This window comes from Engystomops pustulosus, chromosome 11 (genome assembly GCF_040894005.1).
Source record: "Engystomops pustulosus chromosome 11, aEngPut4.maternal, whole genome shotgun sequence".
NCBI classification, from domain to species: Eukaryota; Metazoa; Chordata; class Amphibia; order Anura; family Leptodactylidae; genus Engystomops; species Engystomops pustulosus.
The window spans coordinates 66,625,173-66,644,744 of NC_092421.1; the positions used below are offsets into that span (position 1 = coordinate 66,625,173).

Genomic DNA, 19,572 nt, shown 5'->3' on the forward strand with positions numbered 1-19,572 from the left:
ACAGCTCAGGGCCATGCTACCTGAACTGCAGCCAGAAAACTTGGTAAGCAGATTAAAAAAAGATTGGTCCCAGTTCCATAATTAAAAATGTTAACTTCCTTTATTATGACAAGTTAAAATACAGCAACGTAATTTTCCCATACTAAGCAGCTGACACGTTTCAGGCAAAAGAGAAATCACATGCCCGTAGTCATAGCAATGAGGCGTCCCAGGTACCTCCACTCGGTGATCTCCGTCAGCTCCATAGAGATAAATGGAGCAGGGCAGTTATGAATGGCCATCTGCTCCATTAATCTCGGGAAGTGATAAGGGGTCCGACGGAGGTACCTGGGACCCCATCGGACCCCTCTTTCTTGTGATCAGCAAGTTCTCTTTAAGGAAGATCAGTCCCAGCTCCGTGATTAAAACTTTCTTTATTATGACTTAATATAAATACAGCAAAATGATTATCCATACTAAGCAGCTGACGTGTTTCGGGCAAAAGAGAAATCACATGCCCTTAGTCATAGCTCTACCTATATCATGTACACACATCATTGTATGAGTCTGGAGGCCAGCACCCTGCCCAGTGCTCATGTATGTAGCATCACTATATATCTTCTATGACCCATCCAGATGCGTGCTAGTCCTGCTCTTCTGGTGAATCCCACTCCTCACAGTACATTGTGCAGCTAGTTCTCATACTGGAGGCTGCAGGATGGTCTCAACATTAGACTTCATCAAGTTACTTGTCCTGTGAAGCCCCTCATCATCACCTTCACCATGAAGAAGGCATCTTAAATAGGCAGAACAATTTGATTGTGAGCTCATGGGGTCAGAGATGATGGGAGGTTTACATTATGTGTGACGGGGAGATTGTATTGTGAATCGGGAATGATGAGAGTTGCATTGTGTGTGAGGGGGACATAAGGAAGTGAGCTCCTGGGATCAGGCATGATTGGATTGTGTCAGGATTAGCGATGCGTGGATCCACTGGACCACCACGGGAGGTACCAGGAGACAGTCTCGGGGTCAGGTCCAGGCACAATCGATTCAGGATGTAACGTCAAGTCCAATCCGGGGTCAGCAATGGGAGGTCCAGGCAGATGGAAATGGGAGGTCCAGGCACACAGGAACACTAGACATTGGAACTCAGGAGCAGGAACACACAGGAGCAAGAACGCAGGATACATGGAATATTGGACACGGAAACTCAGGGGCAGAAACACACTGAAACTCAGTATACACAGGAACACACAGAACGCAGGAATATCACTGGGGAGCTTTTTCTAAAGCTGTGAGGCACAAAGACAGGCTAAAATAATTTTTCTGAAAATGGCCAGCGCCAATTATTGGCATGCTGGTCCTTAAAATTTGAAGGCGTGTGTGCCGTGAGAGGGACACAGGTGCGCCTGCGACCCGGGAGGTAGGTCGCAGGAGCACCCGTGATAGTATTCCCCCCTTTTGGCCTCCCCCTCTTCTTGGACTGGAGAAACACCAGTTTGGAAGAGCACAATCCAGCATGTTCTCCTCGGGTTCCAAAGACCTCTCCTCTGGGCCGAACCCCCTCCAGTCGACAAGGTAGAATCGTTTCCCTCTGACGTTCTTCATGTCAAGGACCTCTTTCATCTCAAAGACATCAGAAGCATCAGCCTCAGGAGGAGGTACTTGCCGGGTAAATCGTGGAATGAATTCAGGATGCACATGGTGGGAGGAAGGCGGAGCTTATACGCCACTGGATTAATGCACTGTAACACCTCCAACGGTCCCAGGAAACGTGGACCCAGTTTATAACTGGGGATCTTCAACCAAACATACCTGAGGAATAGCCACACTTTATCTCCTGGAGAGAAGGTGGGAGGATACCTGTGTCTCTTGTCAGCCTGAGTTTTGGTATGGGCGGACGCCTGAAGCAGAGACTGACGAGTCTGTTCCCAGATGGATTTAAGGTCTTCTACCAACTCTTCCACAGCAGGAACATCAGCAGACATGGAGAGAGGTAGGAGTGGACGTGGATGTCTCCCATACACAACAAAGAAAGGGGCAGAACCGGCAGACTTGGATACTAGGGAGTTGTAGGAGAATTCTGCCCATGGGAGCAGGATGGACCATTCATCCTGCCGGGCGGAGACAAAATGGCGGAGATAGCAGCCTAGGGTCTGATTAACACTCTCAACTTGTCCATTGGACTGACGTTGGTAAGCAGATGAGAAGTCCAGCTTCACTTGTAGTTGACGGCACAGGGACCACCAGAAACGGGACACAAACTGGACCCTCAGGTTCGAGACAGAGAGGTAGTGCAGAGGTAGTCACTGAAGCCGGAAGATGTGCTGGAAGAACAGGCTGGCAAGACATGAAGCCGATGGCAGGCCTGGATGAGAAACTAAGTGGGACATCTTGGATAAGCGGTCGGTTACCACCCAGATGACGGTATTACCCGAGCAAGATGCAATAAAGTCTATTGCCACATGAGTCCACGGGCAGCTGGGTATCGGCAATGGCAACAGAAGACCAGCAGGTTTAAGACGAGATTGTTTCAGGCACAGGAAGTATAGGATCCCACAAAATCCTGTACATCCTTAACCAGATCTGGCCACCAGTAGGGTGCCCAGCCACACGAGAGCAATGTCCCGAAGTCAGTATCCTTCTCCGAAGGGCAGGTCGGACATATATCTTGCCGGATCGGCGACATCAACGGGACAGGTAAGTAAATGTGCTACAATATGTCTAGGAGCAGGATCCTCCCCAACAACATCTGAGGCACGAGAGAGAGCATCGGCCCTCACATTCTTCTCTGCATGGTCGGAAATGTATCAGAAAGTGGAAACGGGAGAAGAGCCTGTCTTGGATTGAGACGCTGGGCAGTCTGGAGGTACAGTATTATCAGTATAGATACTGACTGGATAATGAGCACCCTCCAGAAGATAACGACATTCTTCCAAAGCAAGTTTAATAGCCAGAAGCTCCCGATCACCGATGGAGTAGTTCCGTTCTGCGGCTGAAAAGGTCTTGGAGAAGAACCCACAGGTGAGAGTTCGGCCCTTGGGACCCTTCTGTGTGAGAACGGCTCAAGCACCAACGGATGAGGCGTCAACCTCTAACAGGAACGGTTTCCCAGAGTCAAAGCGGGTGATAACAGGAGCAGATGAAAAGGCAGGGAAAGTGGGTAGCGGTTTTCCACCGTGACTTTATTGAGGCCACGGTAATCGATGCACGGATGGAGAAGAACCATTCTTCTTGGACACACAGGAGACGGAGACTTGTGTATAAAGCCCTTGTGCTGGTTCTCCTTTATGTAGACCGACATGGCTACAGTTTCAGGAACTGATAGGGGGTACAATCGACCCCGTGGAGGAGATGCACCCGGCCCCAAGTCTATGGGACAGCCACATAGGGTCGATGTGGCGACAGAGTCTCTGCTTGCTTTTCTGAAAAAACATCTACAAAGTCTGCATAAAGAGCAGGGAGACCCAGCAGAGACTTGGAGGACTCAGAAAGTGAAACAGCAGAGACGGGACAAGGTGATTACAAACACAATCCGGTCCCCAGTGGAGAACTTCACCGATCTGCCAGTCGAGCAATGGTGCGTGGCGCTGCAACCATGGAAGACCCAGAAAGACTGAAGTGCACTGGGTTCACACATAAAAGGAAAGTCTCTCACTGTGCAAGACCCCTACTTGTAGGCATAGGGGTTCAGTGCAGTACCGTATCGGATCCTGGAGAATCTGCCCGATGACTGACAAGATGACCAGCTCGAGACGGACCACAGGAAAATGATACTGAGAGACCAAGGCAACATCCAGGAATCCAGGAAGGCAGAGGCAGGAAACGGGTCACCCATCCCGGAGCTGAGTAAGACAGGTATGTTCAGATGTGGAGAAGCTTTGTTCTCACCTAGGGACGCTTCTCCCAAGGACCCTAGGTGCGTGTGTTTCCAGGACGCTGAGGACGGAGTGGACAGGTCTGAAGGAAGTGCTCCGGGCTGGCACAGTAGAGACAGAGGTTCTCCTGAAGTTGCCTAGATCGTTCCTGGGAAGACAGCAGAGCTTGGTCCACCTGCATAAGCTCCTGTAGACGGTACAGCCGGACGCTGCAGCGGCCTTTGGAAAGCAGGAGCTAAGCGAGGTAGGCGTCATGGATGAACTTGGGGTTGCTTGTGACGTAACTCGCGTCAATCCGAGTAGCCAAGGTGATGAGACCACTCAGGTCGCAAGCGGCCAATGCGTCCTTGACTTGAGGAGAGAGCCCTTTCCGAAAGGTTGTGGACACGGCTGCATTGTTCCAGGAGAGCTCCGAGGCCAGGGTCCAGAACTGGACAGCATATTCTCCCACGGAGTTCCCCTGACGAAGATTCAGCAGCACAGGCTGCGGCAGAGGAGGACCAAGAAGGTTCTTCAGACACGGAGCAGAATTCTGCCAGAAATGCTGTATGAGTAGCCATGACCGCGTCGCCTCTGTCCCAAAGAGAAGTAGCCCAGGCCAGGGCCTTCCCGGAGAGGAGACTAATGATAAATGCCACCTTGGATCGCTCCGTGATGAACTGAGACAGCATGAGTTCAATGTGCAGGGAGCACTGAGTAATAAAGCCCCTGCACAGCTTGGGGTCCCCATCATATGTCAGGTATTGACAGTCGTAGCCTGGGTTCAGGGACAGGAAGGCTAGCCAGGATAGCAGTACACTCGGCTGGAGAAGTTGCAGGAACCTGATGCTGAGAGGCTGGCAACTGATGCAGCATGGCAGTGACTTGACCCATCTGTTCACGTTGTGCGGCAATCTGCTGGGATTGCTGGACCACGATGGTGGCAAGATCGGGCCACCAGGAAACTGAACCATGGCGAGACCCATGGTCGGATCTTACTGTCAGAATTCGGGATGTGTGGATCCACTGGACCCCTGCAGAAGGTGGTATTAGCCTGAGTCTTAGTGGCACCTGGTCTTCACCAGAGCCCGCCGCAAAGCGTGATGGACTTGCTGCGGCAGGGTACCACCAGGGCGTTCCACAGGTGCGACTAGCTCGCTGTGGTAGCTGAGGTTGAGGTACTTTAGCAGGAGACTGTCTCGGGGTGAGGCACAGGGTCAGGGCAGGTGACAGAGATGCAACGTCAAGTCCAATCCAGGGTCAGCAACGGGAGGTCCAGGCAGATGGGAAACAGGAACGCTGGACACACAGAAACACAGGAATATCGCTGGGGAGCTTTTTCTAGGGCTGTGTGGCACAGAGATCCGGCAGGGTGTGCAGGAAGAGGCAGGCTTAAATAATTTAGCTGAAAATCTACTGAAGGCGACGTGTGCGCCCTAGGAGGCAGGGGCACGCCGAGCTTAGGTGACGTGGGATCGCGGCAAGGTGAGTGACTCCCCGGGAGACCGTAGCAGCTGAGGAGAGGGTCATGGGTGATAGGTTGCAGGAGCACCCGTGACAGATTGATACATTGGGGCATATTTATCGCCGGAATTTTCGTAGCGGCTTCTGCCTCTTGATATATCAGGCCAGGTGGCCCACAGCATCTATTCTACACCTGGCAGGGCCTGGCGTACAAAAAACGCAGCCGGCAACTTTCACATATGCAAAGTCGCCAGCATCAGCGACTGCGCCAGCGCTGGTACAGCAAGATCCCGCGTCGGCCCACTCCCGGCCGGCGGCACCTTCCACTTGGCCGGCCAAGCCCCTCCTCATCCCCCTAGCGGAGAGGGCAAAATAATCGCAAGTGCTAGCAATAAGCTGACGTGGCGCAGCGGCCCTGATAAATATGCCCCAAAATAAGATTGTGAGCTCCTGGGGTCAGGGATGATAGGAGTGATAAATTATATGAATGATTGTAAGCCTTTGTGGTCACAGATGATGGGAGTGATGCATTGTGTGTGATAGAGAGGTTACATTGTGAGCTCTTGTTGGTCTAGGATGATAGGAGTAATGCATTATACAGCCACATATAGGTGATATAGTGGCCTCTCTCATCCAGATTTATGAGCAATCCAGTAGGCAGGTGCGGCCCTCCGCTGGTCCCTATACACTGCACTCGTGTGATGATCTGTGCAGGAAGAGGCGCTCGTCCAGCTGTGTGTCTCCCTGGCACCTGTTCATCGCAGCCTCACTCATAAAAACGCTTGGTTAAGATTCCTGTATCATTCTCCATGACTGTTCACATTCCCGATCCCGACACGTGACACTAAACAATGGGGATCATTATAGAAGGGGGCAACACATAATGTAAGAGATTTCAGCGTGTAACATGGAATCTGCACTACACCGAGCACTTCTCAAATGGCAGAAAACTACAGGAGAGGGGCCCCGGACCACCTACACAGACCCCCACACCATCCCCACCAGGGAACCCTGCTAATGCTCATACAACCTGGGAGGCTGCAATCTGAGCAGACCCCAACACAAACCACCAGAATGAAATAAATAGGATCACTGGTGTAATATTGTATTCTGTCTGTGTTCCTACACAGGTAACTTTCTGAGCAGCTCTGTCCTGTACAAGGTGTTACCCTGAGGGCCGTACGAACCTGCAGCCACCTCCATCCTTCCTTGTCTCTCCTATGGATTTGCTGGTATGTGTTAGCCTCACCGTGACTCTGGTATTCTGTTCTTGAAGCAGGATTTCAGGCTGAACATGTTTACTACACTGCGTTCATTCAGAGACTGCGTCTGGAGATGCGCAGCTGAAGTGCCATATCTGTAACACCCATCGACGAGCTATTAAAGGGCACCCACCATGTGCATAATGCCTCTAGTGCTGCGTAGAGACCTCTTATAGGCGCAGAGTCATATATACATTTACATACAGATGAAACAATGCAGAAATCTTCTTATGGATATGCTAATCACTTACACAGATATCCACAAGGGCTCCGGCTGTAGTCTGGAAAAGCTCCCATTTTAGCTGTGGTGTCCATGAGGGCCTTGGATCTACATCCCTTATAGCAGTGATGGCGAACCTTTTAGAGACAGAGTGCCCAATCTACAACCAAAACCAAGACAATTTAAACAGTAACCTATTGATCTCAGCTGTATCAGAAGTTTCAATTGTATTGGCGTCCTGAGGACACCAATACGATAGAAAGAAGATGGAGAAATTTGGATTATAGCTTCCAGGGTTCCCTGAAGAGGTAGATTATGGGGACCCAGAGCAGGAGCTCCAACTATAATCCATCTCTGTCCACACCTGTCCTGGCAGCCAAGGCGGTGTCGCTTTAAAATAGCGCTGAGCATAGCATGTCCATAACTTGGACCACAGGAGGAATCCTTGAGGTGAAGGCATGGGTGCCCACAGAAAGGGCTCTGAGTGCCACCTCTGGCACCCGTGCCATAGGTTCGCCACCACTGCCTTATAGCTTTGAAGTAACCATTTAAATACCTCCGCTTTCTGTCTGCGCATCAATGTATGTCCTGGCCTTGTCTTAGTCATACAGCTACAATATCTTGTATATGCTTGACACATCAGCACACAGAGCCCTTATATACTGAAACTCACCAACAGAAGCTATATATCTGAAACTGTGACATGTTTCCATTTACTGCCAGCAAGCCATGGTCTTGAAATTGGTGAAATCTCCAGCCTTACATTATATGACATTATTATGATATGAATGAATGCTGTGAGTGAAGCCATTGATGTGTACAGAGACTATTTGTATGAAGACACAACATTGTAAATTACATATACACCTTCTAACAAGGCGGCCATGGTTAGAAGGTGTATAGAACTGATGGTACAGTTTCATTTCATTGAGAGGAGTTTCCCAGGCCTGACATATTGGTTGCGCTCCAACACTTGGTGCTAGAAGAACAGCGATGAAGGAAGGTGGAAGCCCAGCTCTGTCCTCAGTATTAATGTCCATCTTGAGTTTGTTCTCTTTTTTAACAGTTGGAGTCAGCGCCCCCTATAAAGCCAGGTATATAGCTGGACCACCATAGCTGGGCAGTCCTGCCGGGTTTAGGCTGTGTTCACACGCTGCGGATTAAGGACAGATTGTCTCAGTGAATTTAACATGGAAGAGAACCTGCAGTAAAAGGGGTTCATGGAATGTGCTCCAGATCTTATCTCAAACTGATACAATTGACGGAAAACACAGGTGGATATATAATGGAGATGTCGTATGGATGTGGAATTTGTATGGCAATTGTCTATGGCATGAAATAAACCCACTGCACTATTACATCTTCACCCAACGACAGGTCCTACAAATATACTCTACAGCACCCAGAGAAGTCTCTATCTATATGATAATGCTACATCCTGAACTGAACCTTTACACTCTTCACATTTGCTTACATGTGAATTGTTTTTGTATCATTTGTCTAGATTTCACTTTTTCTCAATTAAATTTAGTTAGAAATAACACGACAAGACACATGGAGGGAATGTGCGCGCTGCAGGTGACAACACACGGCCGCCCTGCAGGATTGCGATTAATGACCAATAATAGAGAGATTTTATTAGATTTATAATAGTAATTCATTATTTATAGGGCACACAGATTATGCAGCTCTGCACAGAGCTTGCCAAATCAGTCCTCAGTCCTATCATCCCGCAGGTCGCTTTCATCCTCTATTATAACACAGAACACATGGGGCGTTTTTAGGGCTCACACTTCACCTTCAGACGATTTGGGGTAAAATAAAACTTTTAGGCTCCTGCAATTCTCGACAGCTGCAATGCAAGTTCAAAGCTCTGCTCTCCTCTTAAAACTTACATCTGTTCCTTAGAAAAGTGGTTATAAAACAGCAGAGAGAACACGGGGGACCTGGAAGATACATTTGTTTGCCCACGTGCAGCCATTATCTGCGGCTGTCGTACATAAGACGCGGCCACATGGCAAGGGATGCAAGTTACATTGCTCCAGACTGACACCTGCTGCTAAGAATGGAGAGGCAGCACCACAGTACTGGTGTACATCACTACACGGGCAGTACACACCTCTATGCACCCATAGTAACACAACCTGGAGAGGAAGAATAGCCATCTCATTCAGCTTTTATTCCTGCAGTGTACATTCCCAGGTGATTTCCATAAGGAAAATTAATTTCTCCCTGCTGCCGAGGATCGAGCAAGACAATCACAAATTTTATGTCCTGTCCGGATAGAAGATTCCCTAAATCCCACTCCCTTCCAGCTTTGCATTAGATTTCTATAAGATATTAGACATTGAAAATATCTGTCTTCTGAGATAAGAAATGTATCACACAGATTCAATAATCCTGTACAGATAAATAAGAACCTGTGCAGGGAAAACTTCTGTGAGGTCCTGAAGGGCCAGTGTGATTGTAGCACAGGGGTTTCTTTATTGTTATGTACGGTAAGTACAGGAAACAAGGCAAGATATACGCATACTTTCCTAACTTGTCAGAGACCATTCTGAGGGATTTTTTGAAAATTCCATAAAATTTGCAGCTTTACCTGGATAAACATCTGGGTGTGAAGCCTGCTATGGGGGAAATTGGCTGTGTTTTAGCTGTGTATCAGAACTTATGTCCCAATATAATTTGAAAAGGAGGAAATTCCTAATAAAAGCAGTAGGACGCATTTTTCCAGTGGTCCATGACCGGTGGCTGATGGCACAAGACACTACCTTCAGGCGTATAATAATGGGCAAAGATACTGTTTAGATTTGATGTGTGATGATCACAGTGAGGCCACATATTATTTTCCTGTGGTCTTCGAGATAAAGTGGCTTCCAGTCTCGAAAAATTCCCTGTTTGTGTAGGAGCCCTGCGCCACAAACCACTTCTCCTGTGAGGAATGTGGTGGTATCAGTATCAGGAGGTAAGGTCTGTGTAATGAAATTATGTAGGCCCGCTGTCAGACACAGTTACGGTTGTCTATGTCCCCAAATATTCAACAGTTACTCTATTAAAGGGGTATTCCCACGAAGACAATATTCTTAAATGTACGAAGGATAAAATAACACATTCTCTAATTCACTGTTATTAACAAAAGCATTTCACAGATATAATTCCAGCCTGTCTCTATCAGTCCTGGTGTACACAATTTTGGTTTCCCCAGGATCCAACCCTGAATCATAAGTCTAGGGTCAGGGAGGACATATTGGGGCACATTTACTTACCCGTCCGGAGGAGTTCACAGTGCATTTTCCGACGATCATGCACTCTTCTGCAATTCACTAAGATTGTGGGCCCGATATCCTGCAGGTGTCTCTTGCCAGGTCAGGTCTGTCGGAGTTCACCTTCTTCTTCCTGGTGCAAGTAAGTGCTTGATCTTGCGACACAATTTGAAAGTTAAATCCCGCGCTCAGTCCGAATCAGTCGGATCGCCCAACTGCCAAACTTCTGTCGCATGAAAGCCAGCGCAGCTGTGCCAAAATCCGATCGCGTGCGACACAATCACATTAAATATCTGCCACAGCCGCGCAAAACCTGAAAACGTCAGAAAGGCCAATGAAAGTGCGGCCGCGGACCCTTAGTAGATAAGCCCCATTGTTCTCCTGTCTGACGCTGCACTGAGAAACAGTTTGAAGATCACGAAAATGCACAAATGGGTTGTTGTATGCCGCCCCTATTGCTAGAATAGAACAGTAAAGTCCAGATTGTATTTTAAAGGCTTTATTTCTGATTGTGGACGACGCGTTTCAAGGACGAATTGTCCTCTTTATCAGGTTCAAAAATAACATGTATTTAAAAACATTAGTGCTGCACTGAGCTGGTCTCTGTCTCCAGGGCCCACGCCAGCATTCCATGACAAGCTCAGAAACACAGACACTGACTTCCTGCCAGCAAACAACAGCACAGCGTGAGGAGAGTAAAGCTATAGAAAGATAAGATCTTTATCCAGTGGAGGGGCTGTATATTGTGACAGAGCTGAGATTATTATAGTATGAGAATAGAATTGTATGTTATATGCATCTAATCATCTCTCATCTCTGATCTGTCTCCTCTCTCTTTTTCTGTGTGTCAGCTTCTGAACATTCACTAGTATCTAAATAAAAGTTTAGATAAACCCTGGACCTTGATAATCTAAGCACATTGTCAGCACACAGCATATCATAGCACAGAGGAATCATGAAGTGTCTGCTTAGAGAGGCCCCACCCACACTCTGGAATCTTACACACTCTGAATCTAGGTAAAACAGAAATAAAACTGAATAAAATTGTGAAGAAGGGGTTAAAATATAAATATATATAAAAATAAATATAAACATCACTAGGGGATTAAAATTTGGCCAAACCCCTTTAAGACTTGATTAGACATACATGTTGGGCAACCCAACCCATGGATGAGGGAAGAGCTCCCATAGAAGAGATGATATCTTGGAGTTCCCTCACACAATAATGTGATTTCTGTTAAATACACCGGCTGCATCCAGTGTGAAGAATGAAGAATTCCTTGTCTATGTAGGAGCTCTGTGTAATAAGCCACTTAAACCACTGCTGTGATAAATGTGCTGTTTTGGGTGTCCGTGTGTATAAATGATGCCGGTCCCCTCTAGTGACCAGCTCCAGCATATACATAATTCTTGGTGTGGAAGGTGCCAGGCCATGGGTTAGGGACTGTAGCCACATTCTCTGTAATCCATTTGGTGACTATGATACTAATTCATTCTTGCTGATTACACCTGTCATGTATAAAATGTGTCCAAAGCCTCCGTGTCCCAGTGTAGCAGCTGATCATCCTGCAGAGGTGCTGCCTCTTCTACAGAGGTTTCAGGAGTGGTGGGATTTTGTCTTTACAGCTGCTCCTCTGAGATGACAGTGTAGACCTGAAGACCTTCTCTGGTGTTTTTAGGTCTACATCCTGTCATTATTATTCCATGCAACTCCGGACACTAAAAGTTGAAGTGATGAAACATCTTCTGGTGCTTAGATTTGATGTGGTTTTGTGGTTCAGCATATTCCTGGATCCTGGTGGAATTAAGGTAAAGACTAATCTAAGATCACAGGCGGACCAAAGAGCATGGGTTGGACGATAGACTGAGATGAGAAAGGAGGGAAGATGCAGCACTGTGCAGAGTTTTGTGGATGAGGGTGATTATTTTGCAGTGATTGGCACAAACTGGAGGCATCCGTGTAGCATTTGATCTGAAAGATGAGCCTGGCTGCTGCATTAAGAATAGATTGTAGAGGAGAGAGCTTAGTAACTGAAAGGCCAATTAGTAGGAAGTTACAGTAGTCTAGGTGAGAGTGAATAAGCGCAACAATTTGCATTTTACAAATTTCAATTATGAGAAATGGGCGGTTTCTAGAAATGTTTCTGAGATGCGGCATGCGGCAAGAGCGAGCAAGTGATTGAATGTGCGGTGCAAAGGGGAGGTCGGAGTCCAGCACAACCCCAAGACATCGGCCTGCTGCCTCGGTGCTATAGTGACCCCACAGACCGAGATGGAGAGGTTAGGATAGACTCTGTTAGTGGATGGTGAAAAAACAAGAAGTATCAGTCTTAGAAAGATTACCCAGGTAGAATCTGTTCCACATTCGAAGTGCAATTTACCATTTTTAATCTTTGAGTTTTATTTTTAACATCATTGTATGGAGATGTCATACTGGCATACTGGATCTTTTACTAACAGATTTTAGCAACACAAAGGGGATAACAACACCAAAAATTTCTACAACATTCCAAGTGATTGATTATCTAAACGAGGCAGCAAATCTACTGGCGAAAAATACATATTGTACACAGAAAGGTAAGCACCTCTTGTACTCTACTCTTTATGTATGGAATTGAACAATCTACACATGATGCACTCTCTCTTCTACCTTATTACTTTTTGGGTTTGATGCTATTGGAACGCCTGGGTATTAGATCATTGCAATAGTAATATTTGTAGATGGAAATAATGGGGCTCATTTACTAAGGGTCGCTTGCACGCTTTTGTTGGACTGTGCACCGTTTTCGGGGCTAAAATGGCTTGCACAGGTGTCTGCGCTGGCTTCTATGTGACAATTAAGGGGGCGATCCGACTGATTCTAAGGCCCCTTCTACACCTGCGAGTGTAATGCGATGAACTCACATCACACTTGCAACGCATGCTGCTCGGAACGCACGGCCTGAACGCTGCACACCGGGACTGAACTGACATGCCGAGTTCAGTCCCGGTTTGCAGCGTTTGGGCCGTGCGTTCCAAGCAGCATGCGTTGCAAGTGTGATGCGAGTTCATTGCATCACACTCGCAAGTGTGGAACCGGCCTTACTGAGCGCGGGATTTGACTTTCAAATTATGTTGCAAGCCCTAGACCTAAGATGCATCACTAAAAAGATGGTGAACTCTGTTGGACCTGAGCGGGGAAGCGATGGATGCAGGATATCGGGCGCACGATCTTAGTGAATAGAGGCAGAGTGCATTATAGACGGACAATGCACTTTCTGTGAACTCTGGTGACCCTGTAAGTAAATGTGCCCCAATATAGACAAAAACTCCATAAATGTTTGCTGTGTATATTTGTGATTTACAGATTATTCTTTTCCATTCTTTTGATGCCTCTTTTGATGACAACGAAAAATAATCTATTCACATTTGTTGTTTCGTAGAACATGTTCAGGGTTTTGGCACAAATGTGACTTGAGTTTCCGGTGAAAGTATAGTCTTGACAATCGGTATTGTCAGTATATTCGTATTATTTGTTCATTTTGTACTGATATCAGTACTGTTCATGGTGTTATGGTATTATCTGCCTCTGTATGACGGTGATATAAATCCCTGTATGGTAGTAATATAAAGCATTGTATGTCAGCGATATGTATCCATGTATGGCAGTGATATAAATCCCTGTATGGCAGTGATATTACTGGTAAGTGGTCATGGAATGGCAGTATTAGTTTGGGTTATGTACAGGGGTGTTTTTTGTTCCTGCTACATGTGCTCAGCCTTTGTTCTGTGTGATTGTATCTGGTTAGTATTGTCATCTTTGGTGCATATATATTTTGGGGTCTGTGTGTTTGCTGTGGAGAATTCATTCCAGAAGCGTCTGGGTTTGAATCCTGGATCTTTTATGACTGCAGCAATGCCCCTGCACCACTTATAAGATAAAGGTCCCATGACCCTGTGGAAGGTGAAGGCACCACTGATGGGGCCTGTAGCAGCAGAAGGCTGAGTTGTGGTGGGTTTCTTTGTAGCTGCTCATCGCTGTGGACGTCCCCCTTGTGTCTACTGTTTTCTATCATCTTACTCTGGTTTTCAGTGTTCTGCTCCTCCAGTGGTTGTTTGAATGACTTGTTGTCTATAAAGCAGCAATGGAGAGGAACATGGCGTATTATAGCAGCATATAATGTCATATGGTGCATCCAGCTATCAATCCAGTGTGTGACCCTGTAATTTGCAGCACTCAGGTTCTCTTTTTGAATATACACAATGTATTTTCATATAGGCCTGATATATAGACATCAGACATTATAAAAGCATTCATTCATAAGGTATATACACTCACCGGCCACTTTATTAGGTACACCTGTCCAACTGCTCGTTAACCATTAATTTCTAATCAGCCAATCACATGGCGGCAACTCGGTGCATTTAGGCATGTAGACATGGTCAAGACAATCTCCTGCAGTTCAAACCGAGCATCAGTATGGGGAAGAAAGGTGATTTGAGTGCCTTTGAACGTGGCATGGTTGTTGGTGCCAAAAGGGCTGGTCTGAGTATTTCAGAAACTGCTGATCTACTGGGATTTTCACGCACAACCATCTCTAGGGTTTACAGAGAATGGTCCGAAAAAGAAAAAACATCCAGTGAGCGGCAGTTCTGTGGGCGGAAATGCCTTGTTGATGCCAGAGGAGAATGGGCAGACTGGTTCGAGCTGATAGAAAGGCAACAGTAACTCAAATCGCCACCCGTTACAACCAAGGTAGGCAGAAGAGCATCTCTGAACGCACAGTACGTCGAACTTTGAGGCAGATGGGCTACAGCAGCAGAAGACCACACCGGGTGCCACTCCTTTCAGCTAAGAACAGGAAACTGAGGCTACAATTTGCACAAGCTCATAGAAATTGGACAGTAGAAGATTGGAAAAACGTTGCCTGGTCTGATGAGTCTCGATTTCTGCTGCGACATTCGGATGGTAGGGTCAGAATTTGGCGTCAACAACATGAAAGCATGGATCCATCCTGCCTTGTATCAACGGTTCAGGCTGGTGGTGGTGGTGTCATGGTGTGGGGAATATTTTCTTGGCACTCTTTGGGCCCCTTGGTACAACACCACAGCCTACCTGAGTATTGTTGCTGACCATGTCCATCCCTTTATGACCACAATGTACCCTGTAACATCTGATGGCTACTTTCAGCAGGATAATGCCCCATGTCATAAAGCTGGAATCATCTCAGACTGGTTTCTTGAACATGACAATGAGGTCACTGGACTCAAATGGCCTCCACAGTCACCAGATCTCAATCCAATAGAGCATCTTTGGGATGTGGTGGAACGGGAGATTCGCATCATGGATGTGCAGCCGACAAATCTGCGGCAACTGTGTGATGCCATCATGTCAATATGGAGCAAAATCTCTGAGGAGCTTCCAGCACCTTGTTGTATCTATGCCACGAAGAATTGAGGCAGTTCTGAAGGCAAAAGGGGGTCCAACCGGTTACTAGCACGGTGTACCTAATAAAGTGGCTGGTGAGTGTACATAACTTACAGGTGTTTTGGTCCAACTGACTTGTCTCAACACCGAGTGCGTGTGTGTGTGTGTGTGTGTGTGTGTGTGTGTGTGTGTGTGCGTGTGCGTGTGCGTGTGCGTGTGCGTGTGTGTGTGTGTAAGGTGTTATATATACATACACACATACATAGCATGTGAGTTAATTACGAGTGTCACAGCAAAGAGGTTGAATACTTGATCTTACCAATTGGCTGCAATGAAACAAAGAATGAACATATTTATATATATATGTATTACACATTGTTTGGATGTATATAGATTCAACCACTTTGCTGTGGCACTCTTATTTAACTACCAAGCTATGTATGTAAGTATGTGCGTATATTACACCTTGTATAGCTGTTATGTATGTCTGTATGTGTATATTTGAATATCAACTCTTCTGGATGTATGTGTGTTATAATACAAGTTATAATTGTTATTATAGTTGTTGTTATATAGATGCATGTGTGTGTATATGTATTATGAATCCAGACAATGTGTAAAACATCTTCAGACCCCTTAGAATTTTTCACTCTTTGTTAAACTGCAGCCAATTGGTAAGATCAAGTTCTTTAATTTGCTCATTAATGTACATTCTGCCCCCATCTATGACCAAGTGTCAAAGTCCGCTTGCCAATTATCCCCTGTAGCGTGCAATCTGGTACTGCACCTGCCCTGGTCAATGCATGTGGGACTGAGTGCAAGAGCACAAGCCACTGTTTCTTATGTGGCTTCAGGGCATCATCATCATCCTCGTGGTGGTGCTGCTGCTCTACCTGGCATCTTCAGCAACCACAACCTGGGGCTGATGACTCGAGACTCCATGGCTTTGTGAATTCTGCAGGAGGGGAGGTACACAGCCAGGGCAACTACCTGCTGCTCAGGAACATGCGGGTCTACACCATCCTGACAACCCTGCTGGATGAGCTCATAGTTCTGGGCAAGATTGTGCCCCAGGCCTTGTGCTCCCTCCACTGCCTGGCAGTGAGCGCCAACACGCTGGGCATCTTCATGGCCCTCACCTTTTCTATAGCCTCTGGTTAGCTGGACTGCGCCCTGAGACAGCATATTGACATAGTCTACAACAAGATGCTGCTAGATATGCTCAAGGTATGTATGCAGGAAGAGACCTACCTGGCTGAAGGAGCTGCTGGGTGTTATCACACAGGACTGATCTAATCACTGCCCACTTAGGCCACATTCACACACTCAGTATTCTGTTATTACTAAAGGAAGGAGAATAAAAAAAAAGTGTTTTTTTTTTTTTTTTATAAGGCGCTGGTATAAACTTGAACCAAGTTGTTACTTGTGATTGAACAACATAAGGTCTTACTGGTAGTAATGGTAAATGTGATATCAAAGCAAAACTCTACTCCAGATTTAACATCCCTCAACACAAGAGTAACGTGATATTGTGATCTTATGTTGATAGAGCGCCCCCTAAAGGACTGCTACTTGAAGACGGCTACATACTGACCTAACCCTGTAGAATTCTATACTAATGTAAGTTGCATGAAGTTGTCAGTTGTCATTTAGACCGGTTTTCTCCTACACTCCAAAAAAAACCATACTGTTAGGTTGGTTAGATTTTGAGCCCCATGGGGACAGGGACTGATGTGACATGCTTTGTGCAGTGCTGCGTAACCTGTGTGCACTATATATAAAAAAAAAATAATAATAATTCCCTTTTACCCCCTAAATACACATGCACACACCATCTGCTTTCTTATTAATGAGAGGGAAATTAATGGCTGACACCAGAGAGTCTGCACCAGCTCTAACACTTCTACTAGACACTGAGCAAAGGGGCTGAATACTTATCACCAGGGGCAACTTCAGTTTTGAATAAAAAAAAAAAGTTGATATTTTTTGCTTTCTGTCAAGATGGGGGCACATTAACCCCTTCACACTCCGTGACGCATATATCCGCCACAGAGCTATGAAGGGTGTATGAAGAGGGCTCACAGGCTGAGCCCTCTTCATACAGAGATGGGCTTTGCTGCATATCGCAACAAAGACCCATCACTAACACCCGCGGTTGGTTCTTGCACCGATCGGGGAGGGTGTTAACCTGTTGTTTGCCGCCAGCGACTTTGCACTTAAAATATGGCGCATGGGCGCCGCCATCTTACCTTCGATCGTCACTCCCCCGGGCGGCGATCGGTTGCCATGACAGCCTCGGGTCTTCGTTTGACCCGAGGCTTAAAGGAAACCTACCACTTGAAGTGGCAGGTATAAGAGGGAACTACCGAGCACCAGCTCAGGGTGAGCTGGTGCCGGAGCTTATTTTTGCGCAGTATCGCGGTTTAAAACACTTTTTAAACTTTATGGCTGGAGCTGCTTCGTCGCACAATGCGCGCGACCGTGCACGCGGCTACATAGGAAGTGAAGGAGAGCCGTGCGCACCGTGCGCGTACCTCCCTGCGCCGATACAGCGGTTTAAAACACTAACAAAAATAAGCTCCGGGACCAGCTCACCCTGAGCTGGTGCTCGGTAGTTCCCTCTTATACCTGCCACTTCAAGTGGTAGGTTTCCTTTAATGGCTTCTGCCTATTCATTATAATGAGCCAGTGGCACATTGTAATGTATAGTGAGCAGAAATGCCATATACTGGGATACAATTGTATTGCAGTATATGGGAGGAACAATCTGACCATCTAGTGTTAATGTACCCTAGATGGTCTAAGAAATAGTGGGAAAAAAATATATTTTATAAATTTTTTACATTTTTTAAACTCAAGTTCAAATCACCCCCCTTTCCCTAGAACTGATATAAAATATAATAAACAGTAAAAATCAAAAACACATTAGGTATCAACATGTCCCAAAATGCCTGATCAAAATATAAAAACTGTTACGGCCGGCGGTGACCTCCGAGACGGGAAATGGCGCCCAAATGTCCTAAATGCAACTTTTACACCTTTTTACATGACATAAAAAAATGTAATAAAAATTTATCAAAATGTCGCACAGTCCTCAAAATGGTAGCAATGAAAACTTTGGCTCATTTCGCAAAAAATTACACCTCACACAGCTCCGTCGCCAAAGTATGAAAAAGTTATTAGCGTCAGAAGATGGCAAAAAAATTTTTTGTACACATTCGTTTAATTTTTGAAAATGTATTAAAACTCCATAAAACCTGTATAAAGTTGGTATCACCGCGATCGCACCGAACCAAAGAATAAAGCTGAGGTGTTATTTGGAGTGCAGAGTGGAAGCTGTAAAAACAAGAACGTGACGCACGTGCGTTTTTCAAAATTTTTTTCCACATTAGGAATTTTTTTTCCGGCTTCCCACATGGCATGGAATAATAAATAACATCACGGGAAAGTAAAATTTGTTACGCACAAAATAAGCCCTCACACAGCGCTGTACACGGAAAAATGAAAAAGTTTTTTTTTTTTTTTTTTGCACATTAACCCCTTAAGGACGCAGGGTAATTTCGCTCATTTCTCGCTCTCCTTCTTCAAAAATCCATAACTTTTGATGTTACCAATTGGATGCAATGTGACAGAGTGAAAAAGAGGCCCGAGTATGTTCTGTATTGTGTGTAATATATATATATATATATTTTTTATATAATATGTGTAACACATTACAGGCAGTCCCCGGGTTACGTACAAGATAGGTTCTTAAGTTAAATTTGTATGTAAGTTGGAGTTGTATATTTTAATTGTAATTGTAACCCCAATGCCGTCTGTGATAATTGGATTTTAAAAATGTTGGGTTGTCATCAGAACCAAGATTAACAATAAAGCTTCATTACAGACACACTTAATAACCATTATAGATGTTTATTGTAGCAGCCTAAGGCTAACGTAATGTAAATTACCAACATCCAGAGGTCAGTTTGTAACTAGGGGCCATCTGTAAGTTGGGTGTTCTTAAGTAGGAGACCGTCTGTACTTGAAAGGATGTGAAATTAAAGAAAATCCATCATGATAAACCAGGGGCACTTGCTTATAGATCCAGGCTGTGGTGATCATCTTATATTTTTTT

The 19,572-nt window shown here is 45.8% G+C and overlaps 1 protein-coding gene across 4 annotated transcripts in view; it reads left to right on the forward strand.

Annotated features, from left to right (window-relative positions):
• LOC140105604 (uncharacterized) overlaps nt 1-19,572 on the forward strand; it is a 253,158-nt gene that overhangs the window by 224,053 nt on the left and 9,533 nt on the right. The window contains exons 6-7 of one of the 4 annotated variants that reach the window (XR_011850600.1): nt 6,434-6,535; nt 7,852-8,233. The gene's annotated coding sequence lies outside the window, so the exon portion shown is untranslated. Of the gene's footprint in view, nt 1-6,433; nt 6,536-7,851; nt 8,398-19,572 lie in introns of those variants that run through there. The other 3 variants (XR_011850598.1, XM_072129596.1, XR_011850602.1) reach the window with 3 other exon arrangements.